Source organism: Salmo salar, chromosome 07 (genome assembly GCF_965601325.2).
Source record: "Salmo salar chromosome 07, fSalSal1, whole genome shotgun sequence".
Classification (NCBI taxonomy): Eukaryota; Metazoa; Chordata; class Actinopteri; order Salmoniformes; family Salmonidae; genus Salmo; species Salmo salar.
The window spans coordinates 54,386,600-54,408,888 of NC_138297.1; positions in this window are offsets into that span (position 1 = coordinate 54,386,600).

Sequence of the window (22,289 nt, forward strand, 5' to 3'; positions counted from 1 at the left end):
AGAGTAGTAGTAGTAACTGACACTCTCCTCTCCTAATGTTATAGAGTAGTAGTAGTAACTGACATGCTCCTCTCCTAATGTTATAGAGTAGTAGTAGTCACTGACTCTCTCTTCTCCTAATGTTATAGAGTAGTATTAGTAGTAACTGACTCTCTCCTCTCCTAATGTTATAGAGTAGTAGTAGTAGTAACTGACCCTCTCCTCTCCTAATGTTATAGAGTAGTAGTAGTAACTGACACTCTCCTCTCCTAATGTTATAGAGTAGTATTAGTAGTAACTGACACTCTCCTCTCCTAATGTTATAGAGTAGTAGTTGTAGCTGAGACTCTCCTCTCCTAATGTTATAGAGTAGTATAAGTTTTAACTGACACTCTCCTCTCCTAATGTTATAGAGTAGTAGTAGTAACTGACCCTCTCCTCTCCTAATGTTATAGAGTAGTAGTAGTAACTGACCCTCTCCTCTCCTAATGTTATAGAGTAGTAGTAGTAACTGACACTCTCCTCTCCTAATGTTATAGAGTAGTAGTAGTAACTGACCCTCTCCTCTCCTAATGTTATAGAGTAGTAGTAGTAACTGACTCTCTCTTCTCCTAATGTTATAAAGTAGTAGTTGTAGCTGACACTCTCCTCTCCTAATGTTATAGAATTGTAGTAGTAACTGACACTCTCCTCTCCTAATGTTATAGAGTAGTAGTAGTAACTGACCCTCTCCTCTCCTAATGTTATAGAGTAGTAGTAGTAACTGACTCTCTCCTCTCCTAATGTTATAGAGTAGTAGTAGTAGTAACTGACCCTCTCCTCTCCTAATGTTATAGAGTAGGAGTAGTAGTAACTGACTCTCTCCTCTCCTAATGTTATAGAGTGGTAGTAGTAACTGTCCCTCTCCTCTCCTAATGTTATAGAGTAGTAGTAGTAACTGACCCTCTCCTCTCCTAATGTTGTAGAGTAGTAGTAGTAACTGACTCTCTCCTCTCCTAATGTTGTAGAGTAGTAGTAGTAACTTACTCTCTCCTCTCCTAATGTTATAGAGTAGTAGTAGTAACTGACTCTCTCCTCTCCTAATGTTATAGAGTAGTAGTAGTAACTGACTCTCTCTTCTCATAATGTTATAGAGTAGTATTTGTAGTAACTGACTCTCTCCTCTCCTAATGTTATAGAGTAGTAGTAGTAACTGACCCTTTCCTCTCCTAATGTTATAGAGTAGTAGTAGTAACTGACACTCTCCTCTCCTAATGTTATAGAGTAGTATTAGTAGTAACTGACACTCTCCTCTCCTAATGTTATAGAGTAGTATTAGTAGTAACTGACACTCTCCTCTCCTAATGTTATAGAGTAGTAGTTGTAGCTGAGACTCTCCTCTCCTAATGTTATAGAGTAGTATAAGTAGTAACTGACACTCTCCTCTCCTAATGTTATAGATTAGTAGTAGTAACTGACACTCTCCTCTCCTAATGCTATAGAGTAGTAGTAGTAACTGACCCTCTCCTCTCCTAATGTTATAGAGTAGTAGTAGTAACTGACTCTCTCCTCTCCTAATGTTATAGAGTAGTAGTAGTAAATGACTCTCTCCTCTCCTAATGTTATAGAGTAGTATTAGTGACACTCTCCTCTCCTAATGTTATAGAGTAGTAGTAGTAGTAACTGACTCTCTCCTCTCCTAATGTTATAGAGTAGTAGTAGTAACTGACCCTCTCCTCTCCTAATGTTATAGAGTAGTAGTCGTAACTGACACTCTCCTCTCCTAATGTTATAGAGTAGTAGTAGTAACTGACTCTCTCCTCTCCTAATGTTATAGAGTAGTAGTAGTAACTGACTCTCTCCTCTCCTAATGTTATAGAGTAGTAGTAGTAACTGACACTCTCCTCTCCTAATGTTATAGAGTAGTAGTAGTAACTGACTCTCTCTTCTCCTAATATTATAGAGTAGTATTAGTATTAACTGACTCTCTCCTCTCCTAATGTTATAGAGTAGTAGTAGTAACTGACCCTCTCCTCTCCTAATGTTATAGAGTAGTAGTAGTAACTGACACTCTCCTCTCCTAATGTTATAGAGTAGTAGTAGTAACTGACACTCTCCTCTCCTAATGTTATAGAGTAGTAGTAGTAACTGACACTCTCTTCTCCTAATGTTATAGAGTAGTAGTAGTAACTGACACTCTCCTCTCCTAATGTTATAGAGTAGTAGTAGTAGTAACTGACTCTGTCCTCTCCTAATGTTATAGAGTAGTAGTAGTAACTAACCCTCTCCTCTCCTAATGTTATAGAGTAGTAGTAGTAGTAACTGACTCTCTCCTCTCCTAATGTTATAGAGTAGTAGTAGTAGTAACTGACCCTCTCCTCTCCTAATGTTATAGAGTAGTAGTAGTAACTGACCCTCTCCTCTCCTAATGTTATAGAGTAGTAGTAGTAACTGACTCTCTCCTCTCCTAATGTTATAGAGTAGTAGTAGTAACTGACCCTCTCCTCTCCTAATGTTATAGAGTAGTAGAAGTAACTGACACTCTCCTCTCCTAATGTTATAGAGTAGTAGTAGTAACTGACATGCTCCTCTCCTAATGTTATAGAGTAGTAGTAGTCACTGACTCTCTCTTCTCCTAATGTTATAGAGTAGTATTAGTAGTAACTGACTCTCTCCTCTCCTAATGTTATAGAGTAGTAGTAGTAGTAACTGACCCTCTCCTCTCCTAATGTTATAGAGTAGTAGTAGTAACTGACACTCTCCTCTCCTAATGTTATAGAGTAGTATTAGTAGTAACTGACACTCTCCTCTCCTAATGTTATAGAGTAGTAGTTGTAGCTGAGACTCTCCTCTCCTAATGTTATAGAGTAGTATAAGTTTTAACTGACACTCTCCTCTCCTAATGTTATAGAGTAGTAGTAGTAACTGACCCTCTCCTCTCCTAATGTTATAGAGTAGTAGTAGTAACTGACCCTCTCCTCTCCTAATGTTATAGAGTAGTAGTAGTAACTGACACTCTCCTCTCCTAATGTTATAGAGTAGTAGTAGTAACTGACCCTCTCCTCTCCTAATGTTATAGAGTAGTAGTAGTAACTGACTCTCTCTTCTCCTAATGTTATAAAGTAGTAGTTGTAGCTGACACTCTCCTCTCCTAATGTTATAGAATTGTAGTAGTAACTGACACTCTCCTCTCCTAATGTTATAGAGTAGTAGTAGTAACTGACCCTCTCCTCTCCTAATGTTATAGAGTAGTAGTAGTAACTGACTCTCTCCTCTCCTAATGTTATAGAGTAGTAGTAGTAGTAACTGACCCTCTCCTCTCCTAATGTTATAGAGTAGGAGTAGTAGTAACTGACTCTCTCCTCTCCTAATGTTATAGAGTGGTAGTAGTAACTGTCCCTCTCCTCTCCTAATGTTATAGAGTAGTAGTAGTAACTGACCCTCTCCTCTCCTAATGTTGTAGAGTAGTAGTAGTAACTGACTCTCTCCTCTCCTAATGTTGTAGAGTAGTAGTAGTAACTTACTCTCTCCTCTCCTAATGTTATAGAGTAGTAGTAGTAACTGACTCTCTCCTCTCCTAATGTTATAGAGTAGTAGTAGTAACTGACTCTCTCTTCTCATAATGTTATAGAGTAGTATTTGTAGTAACTGACTCTCTCCTCTCCTAATGTTATAGAGTAGTAGTAGTAACTGACCCTTTCCTCTCCTAATGTTATAGAGTAGTAGTAGTAACTGACACTCTCCTCTCCTAATGTTATAGAGTAGTATTAGTAGTAACTGACACTCTCCTCTCCTAATGTTATAGAGTAGTATTAGTAGTAACTGACACTCTCCTCTCCTAATGTTATAGAGTAGTAGTTGTAGCTGAGACTCTCCTCTCCTAATGTTATAGAGTAGTATAAGTAGTAACTGACACTCTCCTCTCCTAATGTTATAGATTAGTAGTAGTAACTGACACTCTCCTCTCCTAATGCTATAGAGTAGTAGTAGTAACTGACCCTCTCCTCTCCTAATGTTATAGAGTAGTAGTAGTAACTGACTCTCTCCTCTCCTAATGTTATAGAGTAGTAGTAGTAAATGACTCTCTCCTCTCCTAATGTTATAGAGTAGTATTAGTGACACTCTCCTCTCCTAATGTTATAGAGTAGTAGTAGTAGTAACTGACTCTCTCCTCTCCTAATGTTATAGAGTAGTAGTAGTAACTGACCCTCTCCTCTCCTAATGTTATAGAGTAGTAGTCGTAACTGACACTCTCCTCTCCTAATGTTATAGAGTAGTAGTAGTAACTGACTCTCTCCTCTCCTAATGTTATAGAGTAGTAGTAGTAACTGACTCTCTCCTCTCCTAATGTTATAGAGTAGTAGTAGTAACTGACACTCTCCTCTCCTAATGTTATAGAGTAGTAGTAGTAACTGACTCTCTCTTCTCCTAATATTATAGAGTAGTATTAGTATTAACTGACTCTCTCCTCTCCTAATGTTATAGAGTAGTAGTAGTAACTGACCCTCTCCTCTCCTAATGTTATAGAGTAGTAGTAGTAACTGACACTCTCCTCTCCTAATGTTATAGAGTAGTAGTAGTAACTGACACTCTCCTCTCCTAATGTTATAGAGTAGTAGTAGTAACTGACACTCTCTTCTCCTAATGTTATAGAGTAGTAGTAGTAACTGACACTCTCCTCTCCTAATGTTATAGAGTAGTAGTAGTAGTAACTGACTCTGTCCTCTCCTAATGTTATAGAGTAGTAGTAGTAACTAACCCTCTCCTCTCCTAATGTTATAGAGTAGTAGTAGTAGTAACTGACTCTCTCCTCTCCTAATGTTATAGAGTAGTAGTAGTAGTAACTGACCCTCTCCTCTCCTAATGTTATAGAGTAGTAGTAGTAACTGACCCTCTCCTCTCCTAATGTTATAGAGTAGTAGTAGTAACTGACTCTCTCCTCTCCTAATGTTATAGAGTAGTAGTAGTAACTGACCCTCTCCTCTCCTAATGTTATAGAGTAGTAGAAGTAACTGACACTCTCCTCTCCTAATGTTATAGAGTAGTAGTAGTAACTGACATGCTCCTCTCCTAATGTTATAGAGTAGTAGTAGTCACTGACTCTCTCTTCTCCTAATGTTATAGAGTAGTATTAGTAGTAACTGACTCTCTCCTCTCCTAATGTTATAGAGTAGTAGTAGTAGTAACTGACCCTCTCCTCTCCTAATGTTATAGAGTAGTAGTAGTAACTGACACTCTCCTCTCCTAATGTTATAGAGTAGTATTAGTAGTAACTGACACTCTCCTCTCCTAATGTTATAGAGTAGTAGTTGTAGCTGAGACTCTCCTCTCCTAATGTTATAGAGTAGTATAAGTTTTAACTGACACTCTCCTCTCCTAATGTTATAGAGTAGTAGTAGTAACTGACCCTCTCCTCTCCTAATGTTATAGAGTAGTAGTAGTAACTGACCCTCTCCTCTCCTAATGTTATAGAGTAGTAGTAGTAACTGACACTCTCCTCTCCTAATGTTATAGAGTAGTAGTAGTAACTGACCCTCTCCTCTCCTAATGTTATAGAGTAGTAGTAGTAACTGACTCTCTCTTCTCCTAATGTTATAAAGTAGTAGTTGTAGCTGACACTCTCCTCTCCTAATGTTATAGAATTGTAGTAGTAACTGACACTCTCCTCTCCTAATGTTATAGAGTAGTAGTAGTAACTGACCCTCTCCTCTCCTAATGTTATAGAGTAGTAGTAGTAACTGACTCTCTCCTCTCCTAATGTTATAGAGTAGTAGTAGTAGTAACTGACCCTCTCCTCTCCTAATGTTATAGAGTAGGAGTAGTAGTAACTGACTCTCTCCTCTCCTAATGTTATAGAGTGGTAGTAGTAACTGTCCCTCTCCTCTCCTAATGTTATAGAGTAGTAGTAGTAACTGACCCTCTCCTCTCCTAATGTTGTAGAGTAGTAGTAGTAACTGACTCTCTCCTCTCCTAATGTTGTAGAGTAGTAGTAGTAACTGACTCTCTCCTCTCCTAATGTTATAGAGTAGTAGTAGTAACTGACTCTCTCCTCTCCTAATGTTATAGAGTAGTAGTAGTAGTAACTGACACTCTCCTCTCCTAATTTGATAGAGTAGTAGTAGTAACTGACTCTCTCCTCTCCTAATGTTATAGAGTAGTAGTAGTAACTGACTCTGTCCTCTCCTAATGTTATAGAGTAGTAGTAGTAACTGACACTCTCCTCTCCTAATGTTATAGAGTAGTAGTAGTAGTAACTGACTCTGTCCTCTCCTAATGTTATAGAGTAGTAGTAGTAACTGACACTCTCCTCTCCTAATGTTATAGAGTAGTAGTAGTAACTGACCCTCTCCTCTCCTAATGTTATAGAGTAGGAGTAGTAACTGACTCTCTCTTCTCCTAATGTTATAAAGTAGTAGTTGTAGCTGACACTCTCCTCTCCTAATGTTATAGAATTGTAGTAGTAACTGACACTCTCCTCTCCTAATGTTATAGAGTAGTAGTAGTAACTGACCCTCTCCTCTCCTAATGTTATAGAGTAGTAGTAGTAACTGACTCTCTCCTCTCCTAATGTTATAGAGTAGTAGTAGTAGTAACTGACCCTCTCCTCTCCTAATGTTATAGAGTAGGAGTAGTAGTAACTGACTCTCTCCTCTCCTAATGTTATAGAGTGGTAGTAGTAACTGTCCCTCTCCTCTCCTAATGTTATAGAGTAGTAGTAGTAACTGACCCTCTCCTCTCCTAATGTTGTAGAGTAGTAGTAGTAACTGACTCTCTCCTCTCCTAATGTTGTAGAGTAGTATTTGTAGTAACTGACTCTCTCCTCTCCTAATGTTATAGAGTAGTAGTAGTAACTGACCCTTTCCTCTCCTAATGTTATAGAGTAGTAGTAGTAACTGACACTCTCCTCTCCTAATGTTATAGAGTAGTATTAGTAGTAACTGACACTCTCCTCTCCTAATGTTATAGAGTAGTATTAGTAGTAACTGACACTCTCCTCTCCTAATGTTATAGAGTAGTAGTTGTAGCTGAGATTCTCCTCTCCTAATGTTATAGAGTAGTATAAGTAGTAACTGACACTCTCCTCTCCTAATGTTATAGAGTAGTAGTAGTAACTGACACTCTCCTCTCCTAATGCTATAGAGTAGTAGTAGTAACTGACCCTCTCCTCTCCTAATGTTATAGAGTAGTAGTAGTAACTGACTCTCTCCTCTCCTAATGTTATAGAGTAGTAGTAGTAAATGACTCTCTCCTCTCCTAATGTTATAGAGTAGTATTAGTGACACTCTCCTCTCCTAATGTTATAGAGTAGTAGTAGTAGTAACTGACTCTCTCCTCTCCTAATGTTATAGAGTAGTAGTAGTAACTGACCCTCTCCTCTCCTAATGTTATAGAGTAGTAGTCGTAACTGACACTCTCCTCTCCTAATGTTATAGAGTAGTAGTAGTAACTGACTCTCTCCTCTCCTAATGTTATAGAGTAGTAGTAGTAACTGACTCTCTCCTCTCCTAATGTTATAGAGTAGTAGTAGTAACTGACACTCTCCTCTCCTAATGTTATAGAGTAGTAGTAGTAACTGACTCTCTCTTCTCCTAATATTATAGAGTAGTATTAGTATTAACTGACTCTCTCCTCTCCTAATGTTATAGAGTAGTAGTAGTAACTGACCCTCTCCTCTCCTAATGTTATAGAGTAGTAGTAGTAACTGACACTCTCCTCTCCTAATGTTATAGAGTAGTAGTAGTAACTGACACTCTCCTCTCCTAATGTTATAGAGTAGTAGTAGTAACTGACACTCTCTTCTCCTAATGTTATAGAGTAGTAGTAGTAACTGACACTCTCCTCTCCTAATGTTATAGAGTAGTAGTAGTAGTAACTGACTCTGTCCTCTCCTAATGTTATAGAGTAGTAGTAGTAACTAACCCTCTCCTCTCCTAATGTTATAGAGTAGTAGTAGTAGTAACTGACTCTCTCCTCTCCTAATGTTATAGAGTAGTAGTAGTAGTAACTGACCCTCTCCTCTCCTAATGTTATAGAGTAGTAGTAGTAACTGACCCTCTCCTCTCCTAATGTTATAGAGTAGTAGTAGTAACTGACTCTCTCCTCTCCTAATGTTATAGAGTAGTAGTAGTAACTGACCCTCTCCTCTCCTAATGTTATAGAGTAGTAGTAGTAACTGACACTCTCCTCTCCTAATGTTATAGAGTAGTAGTAGTAACTGACATGCTCCTCTCCTAATGTTATAGAGTAGTAGTAGTCACTGACTCTCTCTTCTCCTAATGTTATAGAGTAGTATTAGTAGTAACTGACTCTCTCCTCTCCTAATGTTATAGAGTAGTAGTAGTAGTAACTGACCCTCTCCTCTCCTAATGTTATAGAGTAGTAGTAGTAACTGACCCTCTCCTCTCCTAATGTTATAGAGTAGTAGTAGTAACTGACTCTCTCTTCTCCTAATGTTATAAAGTAGTAGTTGTAGCTGACACTCTCCTCTCCTAATGTTATAGAATTGTAGTAGTAACTGACACTCTCCTCTCCTAATGTTATAGAGTAGTAGTAGTAACTGACCCTCTCCTCTCCTAATGTTATAGAGTAGTAGTAGTAACTGACTCTCTCCTCTCCTAATGTTATAGAGTAGTAGTAGTAGTAACTGACCCTCTCCTCTCCTAATGTTATAGAGTAGGAGTAGTAGTAACTGACTCTCTCCTCTCCTAATGTTATAGAGTGGTAGTAGTAACTGTCCTTCTCCTCTCCTAATGTTATAGAGTAGTAGTAGTAACTGACCCTCTCCTCTCCTAATGTTGTAGAGTAGTAGTAGTAACTGACTCTCTCCTCTCCTAATGTTGTAGAGTAGTAGTAGTAACTGACTCTCTCCTCTCCTAATGTTATAGAGTAGTAGTAGTAACTGACTCTCTCCTCTCCTAATGTTATAGAGTAGTAGTAGTAGTAACTGACACTCTCCTCTCCTAATTTGATAGAGTAGTAGTAGTAACTGACTCTCTCCTCTCCTAATGTTATAGAGTAGTAGTAGTAACTGACTCTGTCCTCTCCTAATGTTATAGAGTAGTAGTAGTAACTGACACTCTCCTCTCCTAATGTTATAGAGTAGTAGTAGTAGTAACTGACTCTGTCCTCTCCTAATGTTATAGAGTAGTAGTAGTAACTGACACTCTCCTCTCCTAATGTTATAGAGTAGTAGTAGTAACTGACTCTCTCTTCTCCTAATATTATAGAGTAGTATTAGTATTAACTGACTCTCTCCTCTCCTAATGTTATAGAGTAGTAGTAGTAACTGACCCTCTCCTCTCCTAATGTTATAGAGTAGTAGTAGTAACTGACACTCTCCTCTCCTAATGTTATAGAGTAGTAGTAGTAACTGACACTCTCCTCTCCTAATGTTATAGAGTAGTAGTAGTAACTGACACTCTCTTCTCCTAATGTTATAGAGTAGTAGTAGTAACTGACACTCTCCTCTCCTAATGTTATAGAGTAGTAGTAGTAGTAACTGACTCTGTCCTCTCCTAATGTTATAGAGTAGTAGTAGTAACTAACCCTCTCCTCTCCTAATGTTATAGAGTAGTAGTAGTAGTAACTGACTCTCTCCTCTCCTAATGTTATAGAGTAGTAGTAGTAGTAATTGACCCTCTCCTCTCCTAATGTTATAGAGTAGTAGTAGTAACTGACCCTCTCCTCTCCTAATGTTATAGAGTAGTAGTAGTAACTGACTCTCTCCTCTCCTAATGTTATAGAGTAGTAGTAGTAACTGACCCTCTCCTCTCCTAATGTTATAGAGTAGTAGTAGTCACTGACACTCTCCTCTCCTAATGTTATAGAGTAGTAGTAGTAACTGACATGCTCCTATCCTAATGTTATAGAGTAGTAGTAGTCACTGACTCTCTCTTCTCCTAATGTTATAGAGTAGTATTAGTAGTAACTGACTCTCTCCTCTCCTAATGTTATAGAGTAGTAGTAGTAGTAACTGACCCTCTCCTCTCCTAATGTTATAGAGTAGTAGTAGTAACTGACACTCTCCTCTCCTAATGTTATAGAGTAGTATTAGTAGTAACTGACACTCTCCTCTCCTAATGTTATAGAGTAGTAGTTGTAGCTGAGACTCTCCTCTCCTAATGTTATAGAGTAGTATAAGTTTTAACTGACACTCTCCTCTCCTAATGTTATAGAGTAGTAGTAGTAACTGACCCTCTCCTCTCCTAATGTTATAGAGTAGTAGTAGTAACTGACCCTCTCCTCTCCTAATGTTATAGAGTAGTAGTAGTAACTGACACTCTCCTCTCCTAATGTTATAGAGTAGTAGTAGTAACTGACACTCTCTTCTCCTAATGTTATAGAGTAGTAGTAGTAACTGACAGTCTCCTCTCCTAATGTTATAGAGTAGTAGTAGTAGTAACTGACTCTGTCCTCTCCTAATGTTATAGAGTAGTAGTAGTAACTAACCCTCTCCTCTCCTAATGTTATAGAGTAGTAGTAGTAGTAACTGACTCTCTCCTCTCCTAATGTTATAGAGTAGTAGTAGTAGTAACTGACCCTCTCCTCTCCTTATGTTATAGAGTAGTAGTAGTAGTAACTGACTCTGTCCTCTCCTAATGTTATAGAGTAGTAGTAGTAACTGACTCTGTCCTCTCCTAATGTTATAGAGTAGTAGTAGTAACTGACACTCTCCTCTCCTAATGTTATAGAGTAGTAGTAGTAGTAACTGACTCTGTCCTCTCCTAATGTTATAGAGTAGTAGTAGTAACTGACCCTCTCCTCTCCTAATGTTATAGAGTAGTAGTAGTAGTAACTGACTCTCTCCTCTCCTTATGTTATAGAGTAGTAGTAGTAGTAACTGACTCTGTCCTCTCCTAATGTTATAGAGTAGTAGTAGTAACTGACCCTCTCCTCTCCTAATGTTATAGAGTAGTAGTAGTAGTAACTGACTCTCTCCTCTCCTAATGTTATAGAGTAGTAGTAGTAGTAACTGACTCTGTCCTCTCCAAATGTTATAGAGTAGTAGTAGTAACTGACCCTCTCCTCTCCTAATGTTATAGAGTAGTAGTAGTAGTAACTGACTCTCACCTCTCCTAATGTTATAGAGTAGTAGTAGTAACTGACCCTCGCCTCTCCTAATGTTATAGAGTACTAGTAGTAACTGACACTCTCCTCTCCTAATGTTATAGAGTAGTAGTAGTAACTGACTCTCTCCTCTCCTAATGTTATAGAGTAGTAGTAACTGACCCTCTCCTCTCCTAATGTTATACTGTAGTAATAGTACCTGACCATCTCCTCTCCTAATGTTATAGAGTAGTAGTAGTAACTGACTCTCTCCTCTCCTAATGTTATACTGTAGTAGTAGTGACTGACTCTCTCCTCTCCTAATGTTATAGAGTATTAGTAGTAACTGACCCTCTCCTCTACTAATGTTATAGAGTAGTAGTAGTAACTGACCCTCTCCTCTCCTAATGTTATAGAGTAGTAGTAGTAACTGACCCTCTCCTCTCCTAATGTTATAGAGTAGTAGTAGTAACTGACTCTCTCCTCTCCTAATGTTATAGAGTAGTAGTAGTAAATGACTCTCTCCTCTCCTAATGTTATAGAGTAGTATTAGTGACACTCTCCTCTCCTAATGTTATAGAGTAGTAGTAGTAGTAACAGACTCTCTCCTCTCCTAATGTTATAGAGTAGTAGTAGTAACTGACCCTCTCCTCTCCTAATGTTGTAGAGTAGTAGTAGTAACTGACTCTCTCCTCTCCTAATGTTGTAGAGTAGTAGTAGTAACTGACTCTCTCCTCTCCTAATGTTATAGAGTAGTAGTAGTAACTGACTCTCTCCTCTCCTAATGTTATAGAGTAGTAGTAGTAGTAACTGACACTCTCCTCTCCTAATTTGATAGAGTAGTAGTAGTAACTGACTCTCTCCTCTCCTAATGTTATAGAGTAGTAGTAGTAACTGACTCTGTCCTCTCCTAATGTTATAGAGTAGTAGTAGTAACTGACACTCTCCTCTCCTAATGTTATAGAGTAGTAGTAGTAGTAACTGACTCTGTCCTCTCCTAATGTTATAGAGTAGTAGTAGTAACTGACACTCTCCTCTCCTAATGTTATAGAGTAGTAGTAGTAACTGACTCTCTCTTCTCCTAATATTATAGAGTAGTATTAGTATTAACTGACTCTCTCCTCTCCTAATGTTATAGAGTAGTAGTAGTAACTGACCCTCTCCTCTCCTAATGTTATAGAGTAGTAGTAGTAACTGACACTCTCCTCTCCTAATGTTATAGAGTAGTAGTAGTAACTGACACTCTCCTCTCCTAATGTTATAGAGTAGTAGTAGTAACTGACACTCTCTTCTCCTAATGTTATAGAGTAGTAGTAGTAACTGACACTCTCCTCTCCTAATGTTATAGAGTAGTAGTAGTAGTAACTGACTCTGTCCTCTCCTAATGTTATAGAGTAGTAGTAGTAACTAACCCTCTCCTCTCCTAATGTTATAGAGTAGTAGTAGTAGTAACTGACTCTCTCCTCTCCTAATGTTATAGAGTAGTAGTAGTAGTAACTGACCCTCTCCTCTCCTAATGTTATAGAGTAGTAGTAGTAACTGACCCTCTCCTCTCCTAATGTTATAGAGTAGTAGTAGTAACTGACTCTCTCCTCTCCTAATGTTATAGAGTAGTAGTAGTAACTGACCCTCTCCTCTCCTAATGTTATAGAGTAGTAGTAGTAACTGACACTCTCCTCTCCTAATGTTATAGAGTAGTAGTAGTAACTGACATGCTCCTATCCTAATGTTATAGAGTAGTAGTAGTCACTGACTCTCTCTTCTCCTAATGTTATAGAGTAGTATTAGTAGTAACTGACTCTCTCCTCTCCTAATGTTATAGAGTAGTAGAAGTAGTAACTGACCCTCTCCTCTCCTAATGTTATAGAGTAGTAGTAGTAACTGACACTCTCCTCTCCTAATGTTATAGAGTAGTATTAGTAGTAACTGACACTCTCCTCTCCTAATGTTATAGAGTAGTAGTTGTAGCTGAGACTCTCCTCTCCTAATGTTATAGAGTAGTATAAGTTTTAACTGACACTCTCCTCTCCTAATGTTATAGAGTAGTAGTAGTAACTGACCCTCTCCTCTCCTAATGTTATAGAGTAGTAGTAGTAACTGACCCTCTCCTCTCCTAATGTTATAGAGTAGTAGTAGTAACTGACACTCTCCTCTCCTAATGTTATAGAGTAGTAGTAGTAACTGACTCTGTCCTCTCCTAATGTTATAGAGTAGTAGTAACTGACCCTCTCCTCTCCTAATGTTATACTGTAGTAGTAGTACCTGACCATCTCCTCTCCTAATGTTATAGAGTAGTAGTAGTAACTGACTCTCTCCTCTCCTAATGTTATACTGTAGTAGTAGTGACTGACTCTCTCCTCTCCTAATGTTATAGAGTAGTAGTAGTAACTGACCCTCTCCTCTCCTAATGTTATAGAGTAGTAGTAGTAACTGACCCTCTCCTCTCCTAATGTTATAGAGTAGTAGTAGTAACTGACCCTCTCCTCTCCTAATGTTATAGAGTAGTAGTAGTAACTGACTGTCTCCTCTCCTAATGTTATAGAGTAGTAGTAGTAAATGAATCTCTCCTCTCCTAATGTTATAGAGTAGTATTAGTGACACTCTCCTCTCCTAATGTTATAGAGTAGTAGTAGTAGTAACTGACTCTCTCTTCTCCTAATGTTATAAAGTAGTAGTTGTAGCTGACACTCTCCTCTCCTAATGTTATAGAGTTGTAGTAGTAACTGACACTCTCCTCTCCTAATGTTATAGAGTAGTAGTAGTAACTGACCCTCTCCTCTCCTAATGTTATAGAGTAGTAGTAGTAACTGACTCTCTCCTCTCCTAATGTTATAGAGTAGTAGTAGTAGTAACTGACACTCTCCTCTCCTAATGTTATAGAGTAGGAGTAGTAGTAACTGACTCTCTCCTCTCCTAATGTTATAGAGTGGTAGTAGTAACTGTCCCTCTCCTCTCCTAATGTTATAGAGTAGTAGTAGTAACTGACCCTCTCCTCTCCTAATGTTGTAGAGTAGTAGTAGTAACTGACTCTCTCCTCTCCTAATGTTGTAGAGTAGTAATAGTAACTGACTCTCTCCTCTCCTAATGTTATAGAGTAGTAGTAGCAACTGACTCTCTCCTCTCCTAATGTTATAGAGTAGTAGTAGTAGTAACTGACACTCTCCTCTCCTAATTTGATAGAGTAGTAGTAGTAACTGACTCTCTCCTCTCCTAATGTTATAGAGTAGTAGTAGTAACTGACTCTGTCCTCTCCTAATGTTATAGAGTAGTAGTAGTAACTGACACTCTCCTCTCCTAATGTTATAGAGTAGTAGTAGTAGTAACTGACTCTGTCCTCTCCTAATGTTATAGAGTAGTAGTAGTAACTGACCCTCTCCTCTCCTAATGTTATAGAGTAGTAGTAGTAGTAACTGACTCTCTCCTCTCCTAATGTTATAGAGTAGTAGTAGTAGTAACTGACTCTGTCCTCTCCAAATGTTATAGAGTAGTAGTAGTAACTGACCCTCTCCTCTCCTAATGTTATAGAGTAGTAGTAGTAGTAACTGACTCTCACCTCTCCTAATGTTATAGAGTAGTAGTAGTAACTGACCCTCTCCTCTCCTAATGTTATAGAGTACTAGTAGTAACTGACACTCTCCTCTCCTAATGTTATAGAGTAGTAGTAGTAACTGACTCTGTCCTCTCCTAATGTTATAGAGTAGTAGTAACTGACCCTCTCCTCTCCTAATGTTATACTGTAGTAGTAGTACCTGACCATCTCCTCTCCTAATGTTATAGAGTAGTAGTAGTAACTGACTCTCTCCTCTCCTAATGTTATACTGTAGTAGTAGTGACTGACTCTCTCCTCTCCTAATGTTATAGAGTAGTAGTAGTAACTGACCCTCTCCTCTCCTAATGTTATAGAGTAGTAGTAGTAACTGACCCTCTCCTCTCCTAATGTTATAGAGTAGTAGTAGTAACTGACCCTCTCCTCTCCTAATGTTATAGAGTAGTAGTAGTAACTGACTGTCTCCTCTCCTAATGTTATAGAGTAGTAGTAGTAAATGAATCTCTCCTCTCCTAATGTTATAGAGTAGTATTAGTGACACTCTCCTCTCCTAATGTTATAGAGTAGTAGTAGTAGTAACAGACTCTCTCCTCTCCTAATGTTATAGAGTAGTAGTAGTCACTGACTCTCTCTTCTCCTAATGTTATAGAGTAGTATTAGTAGTAACTGACTCTCTCCTCTCCTAATGTTATAGAGTAGTAGAAGTAGTAACTGACCCTCTCCTCTCCTAATGTTATAGAGTAGTAGTAGTAACTGACACTCTCCTCTCCTAATGTTATAGAGTAGTATTAGTAGTAACTGACACTCTCCTCTCCTAATGTTATAGAGTAGTAGTTGTAGCTGAGACTCTCCTCTCCTAATGTTATAGAGTAGTATAAGTTTTAACTGACACTCTCCTCTCCTAATGTTATAGAGTAGTAGTAGTAACTGACCCTCTCCTCTCCTAATGTTATAGAGTAGTAGTAGTAACTGACCCTCTCCTCTCCTAATGTTATAGAGTAGTAGTAGTAACTGACACTCTCCTCTCCTAATGTTATAGAGTAGTAGTAGTAACTGACTCTGTCCTCTCCTAATGTTATAGAGTAGTAGTAACTGACCCTCTCCTCTCCTAATGTTATACTGTAGTAGTAGTACCTGACCATCTCCTCTCCTAATGTTATAGAGTAGTAGTAGTAACTGACTCTCTCCTCTCCTAATGTTATACTGTAGTAGTAGTGACTGACTCTCTCCTCTCCTAATGTTATAGAGTAGTAGTAGTAACTGACCCTCTCCTCTCCTAATGTTATAGAGTAGTAGTAGTAACTGACCCTCTCCTCTCCTAATGTTATAGAGTAGTAGTAGTAACTGACCCTCTCCTCTCCTAATGTTATAGAGTAGTAGTAGTAACTGACTGTCTCCTCTCCTAATGTTATAGAGTAGTAGTAGTAAATGAATCTCTCCTCTCCTAATGTTATAGAGTAGTATTAGTGACACTCTCCTCTCCTAATGTTATAGAGTAGTAGTAGTAGTAACTGACTCTCTCTTCTCCTAATGTTATAAAGTAGTAGTTGTAGCTGACACTCTCCTCTCCTAATGTTATAGAGTTGTAGTAGTAACTGACACTCTCCTCTCCTAATGTTATAGAGTAGTAGTAGTAACTGACCCTCTCCTCTCCTAATGTTATAGAGTAGTAGTAGTAACTGACTCTCTCCTCTCCTAATGTTATAGAGTAGTAGTAGTAGTAACTGACACTCTCCTCTCCTAATGTTATAGAGTAGGAGTAGTAGTAACTGACTCTCTCCTCTCCTAATGTTATAGAGTGGTAGTAGTAACTGTCCCTCTCCTCTCCTAATGTTATAGAGTAGTAGTAGTAACTGACCCTCTCCTCTCCTAATGTTGTAGAGTAGTAGTAGTAACTGACTCTCTCCTCTCCTAATGTTGTAGAGTAGTAATAGTAACTGACTCTCTCCTCTCCTAATGTTATAGAGTAGTAGTAGCAACTGACTCTCTCCTCTCCTAATGTTATAGAGTAGTAGTAGTAGTAACTGACACTCTCCTCTCCTAATTTGATAGAGTAGTAGTAGTAACTGACTCTCTCCTCTCCTAATGTTATAGAGTAGTAGTAGTAACTGACTCTGTCCTCTCCTAATGTTATAGAGTAGTAGTAGTAACTGACACTCTCCTCTCCTAATGTTATAGAGTAGTAGTAGTAGTAACTGACTCTGTCCTCTCCTAATGTTATAGAGTAGTAGTAGTAACTGACCCTCTCCTCTCCTAATGTTATAGAGTAGTAGTAGTAGTAACTGACTCTCTCCTCTCCTAATGTTATAGAGTAGTAGTAGTAGTAACTGACTCTGTCCTCTCCAAATGTTATAGAGTAGTAGTAGTAACTGACCCTCTCCTCTCCTAATGTTATAGAGTAGTAGTAGTAGTAACTGACTCTCACCTCTCCTAATGTTATAGAGTAGTAGTAGTAACTGACCCTCTCCTCTCCTAATGTTATAGAGTACTAGTAGTAACTGACACTCTCCTCTCCTAATGTTATAGAGTAGTAGTAGTAACTGACTCTGTCCTCTCCTAATGTTATAGAGTAGTAGTAACTGACCCTCTCCTCTCCTAATGTTATACTGTAGTAGTAGTACCTGACCATCTCCTCTCCTAATGTTATAGAGTAGTAGTAGTAACTGACTCTCTCCTCTCCTAATGTTATACTGTAGTAGTAGTGACTGACTCTCTCCTCTCCTAATGTTATAGAGTAGTAGTAGTAACTGACCCTCTCCTCTCCTAATGTTATAGAGTAGTAGTAGTAACTGACCCTCTCCTCTCCTAATGTTATAGAGTAGTAGTAGTAACTGACCCTCTCCTCTCCTAATGTTATAGAGTAGTAGTAGTAACTGACTGTCTCCTCTCCTAATGTTATAGAGTAGTAGTAGTAAATGAATCTCTCCTCTCCTAATGTTATAGAGTAGTATTAGTGACACTCTCCTCTCCTAATGTTATAGAGTAGTAGTAGTAGTAACAGACTCTCTCCTCTCCTAATGTTATAGAGTAGTAGTAGTAACTGACTCTCTCCTCTCCTAATGTTATAGAGTAGTAGTAGTAACTGACACTCTCCTTTCCTAATGTTATAGAGTAGTAGTAGTAACTGACTCTCTCTTCTCCTAATATTATAGAGTAGTATTAGTAGTAACTGACTCTCTCCTCTCCTAATGTTATAGAGTAGTAGTAGTAACTGACCCTCTCCTCTCCTAATGTTATAGAGTAGTAGTAGTAGTAACTGACTCTCTCCTCTCCTAATGTTATAGAGTAGTAGTAGTAAATGACTCTCTCCTCTCCTAATGTTATAGAGTAGTATTAGTGACACTCTCCTCTCCTAATGTTATAGAGTAGTAGTAGTAGTAACTGACTCTCTCCTCTCCTAATGTTATAGAGTAGTAGTAGTAACTGACCCTCTCCTCTCCTAATGTTATAGAGTAGTAGTCGTAACTGACACTCTCCTCTCCTAATGTTATAGAGTAGTAGTAGTAACTGACTCTCTCCTCTCCTAATGTTATAGAGTAGTAGTAGTAACTGACTCTCTCCTCTCCTAATGTTATAGAGTAGTATTAGTAACTGACACTCTCCTCTCCTAATGTTATAGAGTAGTAGTAGTAACTGACTCTCTCTTCTCCTAATATTATAGAGTAGTATTAGTATTAACTGACTCTCTCCTCTCCTAATGTTATAGAGTAGTAGTAGTAACTGACCCTCTCCTCTCCTAATGTTATAGAGTAGTAGTAGTAACTGACACTCTCCTATCCTAATGTTATAGAGTAGTAGTAGTAACTGACACTCTCCTCTCCTAATGTTATAGAGTAGTAGTAGTAACTGACACTCTCTTCTCCTAATGTTATAGAGTAGTAGTAGTAACTGACACTCTCCTCTCCTAATGTTATAGAGTAGTAGTAGTAGTAACTGACTCTGTCCTCTCCTAATGTTATAGAGTAGTAGTAGTAACTAACCCTCTCCTCTCCTAATGTTATAGAGTAGTAGTAGTAACTGACCCTCTCCTCTCCTAATGTTATAGAGTAGTAGTAGTAACTGACTCTCTCCTCTCCTAATGTTATAGAGTAGTAGTAGTAACTGACCCTCTCCTCTCCTAATGTTATAGAGTAGTAGTAGTAACTGACACTCTCCTCTCCTAATGTTATAGAGTAGTAGTAGTAACTGACATGCTCCTCTCCTAATGTTATAGAGTAGTAGTAGTCACTGACTCTCTCTTCTCCTAATGTTATAGAGTAGTATTAGTAGTAACTGATTCTCTCCTCTCCTAATGTTATAGAGTAGTAGTAGTAGTAACTGACCCTCTCCTCTCCTAATGTTATAGAGTAGTAGTAGTAACTGACACTCTCCTCTCCTAATGTTATAGAGTAGTATTAGTAGTAACTGACACTCTCCTCTCCTAATGTTATAGAGTAGTAGTTGTAGCTGAGACTCTCCTCTCCTAATGTTATAGAGTAGTATAAGTTTTAACTGACACTCTCCTCTCCTAATGCTATAGAGTAGTAGTAGTAACTGACCCTCTCCTCTCCTAATGTTATAGAGTAGTAGTAGTAACTGACCCTCTCCTCTCCTAATGTTATAGAGTAGTAGTAGTAACTGAAACTCTCCTCTCCTAATGTTATAGAGTAGTAGTAGTAACTGACCCTCTCCTCTCCTAATGTTATAGAGTAGTAGTAGTAACTGACTCTCTCTTCTCCTAATGTTATAGAGTAGTAGTTGTAGCTGACACTCTCCTCTCCTAATGTTATAGAGTTGTAGTAGTAACTGACACTCTCCTCTCCTAATGTTATAGAGTAGTATTAGTAACTGACCCTCTCCTCTCCTAATGTTATAGAGTAGTAGTAGTAACTGACTCTCTCCTCTCCTAATGTTATAGAGTAGTAGTAGTAGTCACTGACCCTCTCCTCTCCTAATGTTATAGAGTAGTAGTAGTAACTGACTCTCTCCTCTCCTAATGTTATAGAGTGGTAGTAGTAACTGTCCCTCTCCTCTCCTAATGTTATAGAGTAGTAGTAGTAACTGACACTCTCCTCTCCTAATGTTATAGAGTAGTAGTAGTAACTGACACTCTCCTCTCCTAATGTTATAGAGTAGTAGTAGTAACTGACACTCTCTTCTCCTAATGTTATAGAGTAGTAGTAGTAACTGACACTCTCCTCTCCTAATGTTATAGAGTAGTAGTAGTAGTAACTGACTCTGTCCTCTCCTAATGTTATAGAGTACTAGTAGTAACTAACCCTCTCCTCTCCTAATGTTATAGAGTAGTAGTAGTAGTAACTGACTCTCTCTTCTCCTAATGTTATAGAGTAGTAGTAGTAGTAGTAACTGACCCTCTCCTCTCCTAATGTTATAGAGTAGTAGTAGTAACTGACCCTCTCCTCTCCTAATGTTATAGAGTAGTAGTAGTAACTGACTCTCTCCTCTCCTAATGTTATAGAGTAGTAGTAGTAACTGACCCTCTCCTCTCCTAATGTTATAGAGTAGTAGTAGTAACTGACACTCTCCTCTCCTAATGTTATAGAGTAGTAGTAGTAACTGACATGCTCCTCTCCTAATGTTATAGAGTAGTAGTAGTCACTGACTCTCTCTTCTCCTAATGTTATAGAGTAGTATTAGTAGTAACTGATTCTCTCCTCTCCTAATGTTTTAGAGTAGTAGTAGTAGTAACTGACCCTCTCCTCTCCTAATGTTATAGAGTAGTAGTAGTAACTGACACTCTCCTCTCCTAATGTTATAGAGTAGTATTAGTAGTAACTGACACTCTACACTCCTAATGTTATAGAGTAGTAGTTGTAGCTGAGACTCTCCTCTCCTAATGTTATAGAGTAGTATAAGTTTTAACTGACACTCTCCTCTCCTAATGTTATAGAGTAGTAGTAGTAACTGACCCTCTCCTCTCCTAATGTTATAGAGTAGTAGTAGTAACTGACCCTCTCCTCTCCTAATGTTATAGAGTAGTAGTAGTAACTGAAACTCTCCTCTCCTAATGTTATAGAGTAGTAGTAGTAACTGACCCTCTCCTCTCCTAATGTTATAGAGTAGTAGTAGTAACTGACTCTCTCTTCTCCTAATGTTATAGAGTAGTAGTTGTAGCTGACACTCTCCTCTCCTAATGTTATAGAGTTGTAGTAGTAACTGACACTCTCCTCTCCTAATGTTATAGAGTAGTAGTAGTAACTGACCCTCTCCTCTCCTAATGTTATAGAGTAGTAGTAGTAACTGACTCTCTCCTCTCCTAATGTTATAGAGTAGTAGTAGTAGTAACTGACCCTCTCCTCTCCTAATGTTATAGAGTAGGAGTAGTAGTAACTGACTCTCTCCTCTCCTAATGTTATAGAGTGGTAGTAGTAACTGTCCCTCTCCTCTCCTAATGTTATAGAGTAGTAGTAGTAACTGACCCTCTCCTCTCCTAATGTTGTAGAGTAGTAGTAGTAACTGACTCTCTCCTCTCCTAATGTTATAGAGTAGTAGTAACTGACTCTCTCCTCTCCTAATGTTATAGAGTAGTAGTAGTAACTGACTCTGTCCTCTCCTAATGTTATAGAGTAGTAGTAGTAACTGACACTCTCCTCTCCTACTGTTATAGAGTAGTAGTAGTAGTAACTGACTCTGTCCTCTCCTAATGTTATAGAGTAGTAGTAGTAACTGACCCTCTCCTCTCCTAATGTTATAGAGTAGTAGTAGTAGTAACTGACTCTCTCCTCTCCTAATGTTATAGAGTAGTAGTAGTAGTAACTGACTCTGTCCTCTCCAAATGTTATAGAGTAGTAGTAGTAACTGACCCTCTCCTCTCCTAATGTTATAGAGTAGTAGTAGTAGTAACTGACTCTCACCTCTCCTAATGTTATAGAGTAGTAGTAGTAACTGACCCTCTCCTCTCCTAATGTTATAGTGTACTAGTAGTAACTGACACTCTCCTCTCCTAATGTTATAGAGTAGTAGTAGTAACTGACTCTGTCCTCTCCTAATGTTATAGAGTAGTAGTAACTGACCCTCTCCTCTCCTAATGTTATACTGTAGTAGTAGTACCTGACCATCTCCTCTCCTAATGTTATAGAGTAGTAGTAGTAACTGACTCTCTCCTCTCCTAATGTTATACTGTAGTAGTAGTGACTGACTCTCTCCTCTCCTAATGTTATAGAGTAGTAGTAGTAACTGACCCTCTCCTCTCCTAATGTTATAGAGTAGTAGTAGTAACTGACCCTCTCCTCTCCTAATGTTATAGAGTAGTAGTAGTAACTGACCCTCTCCTCTCCTAATGTTATAGAGTAGTAGTAGTAACTGACTCTCTCCTCTCCTAATGTTATAGAGTAGTAGTAGTAAATGACTCTCTCCTCTCCTAATGTTATAGAGTAGTATTAGTGACACTCTCCTCTCCTAATGTTATAGAGTAGTAGTAGTAGTAACAGACTCTCTCCTCTCCTAATGTTATAGAGTAGTAGTAGTAACTGACCCTCTCCGCTCCTAATGTTATAGAGTAGTAGTCGTAACTGACACTCTCCTCTCCTAATGTTATAGAGTAGTAGTAGTAACTGACTCTCTCCTCTCCTAATGTTATAGAGTAGTAGTAGTAACTGACTCTCTCCTCTCCTAATGTTATAGAGTAGTAGTAGTAACTGACACTCTCCTTTCCTAATGTTATAGAGTAGTAGTAGTAACTGACTCTCTCTTCTCCTAATATTATAGAGTAGTATTAGTAGTAACTGACTCTCTCCTC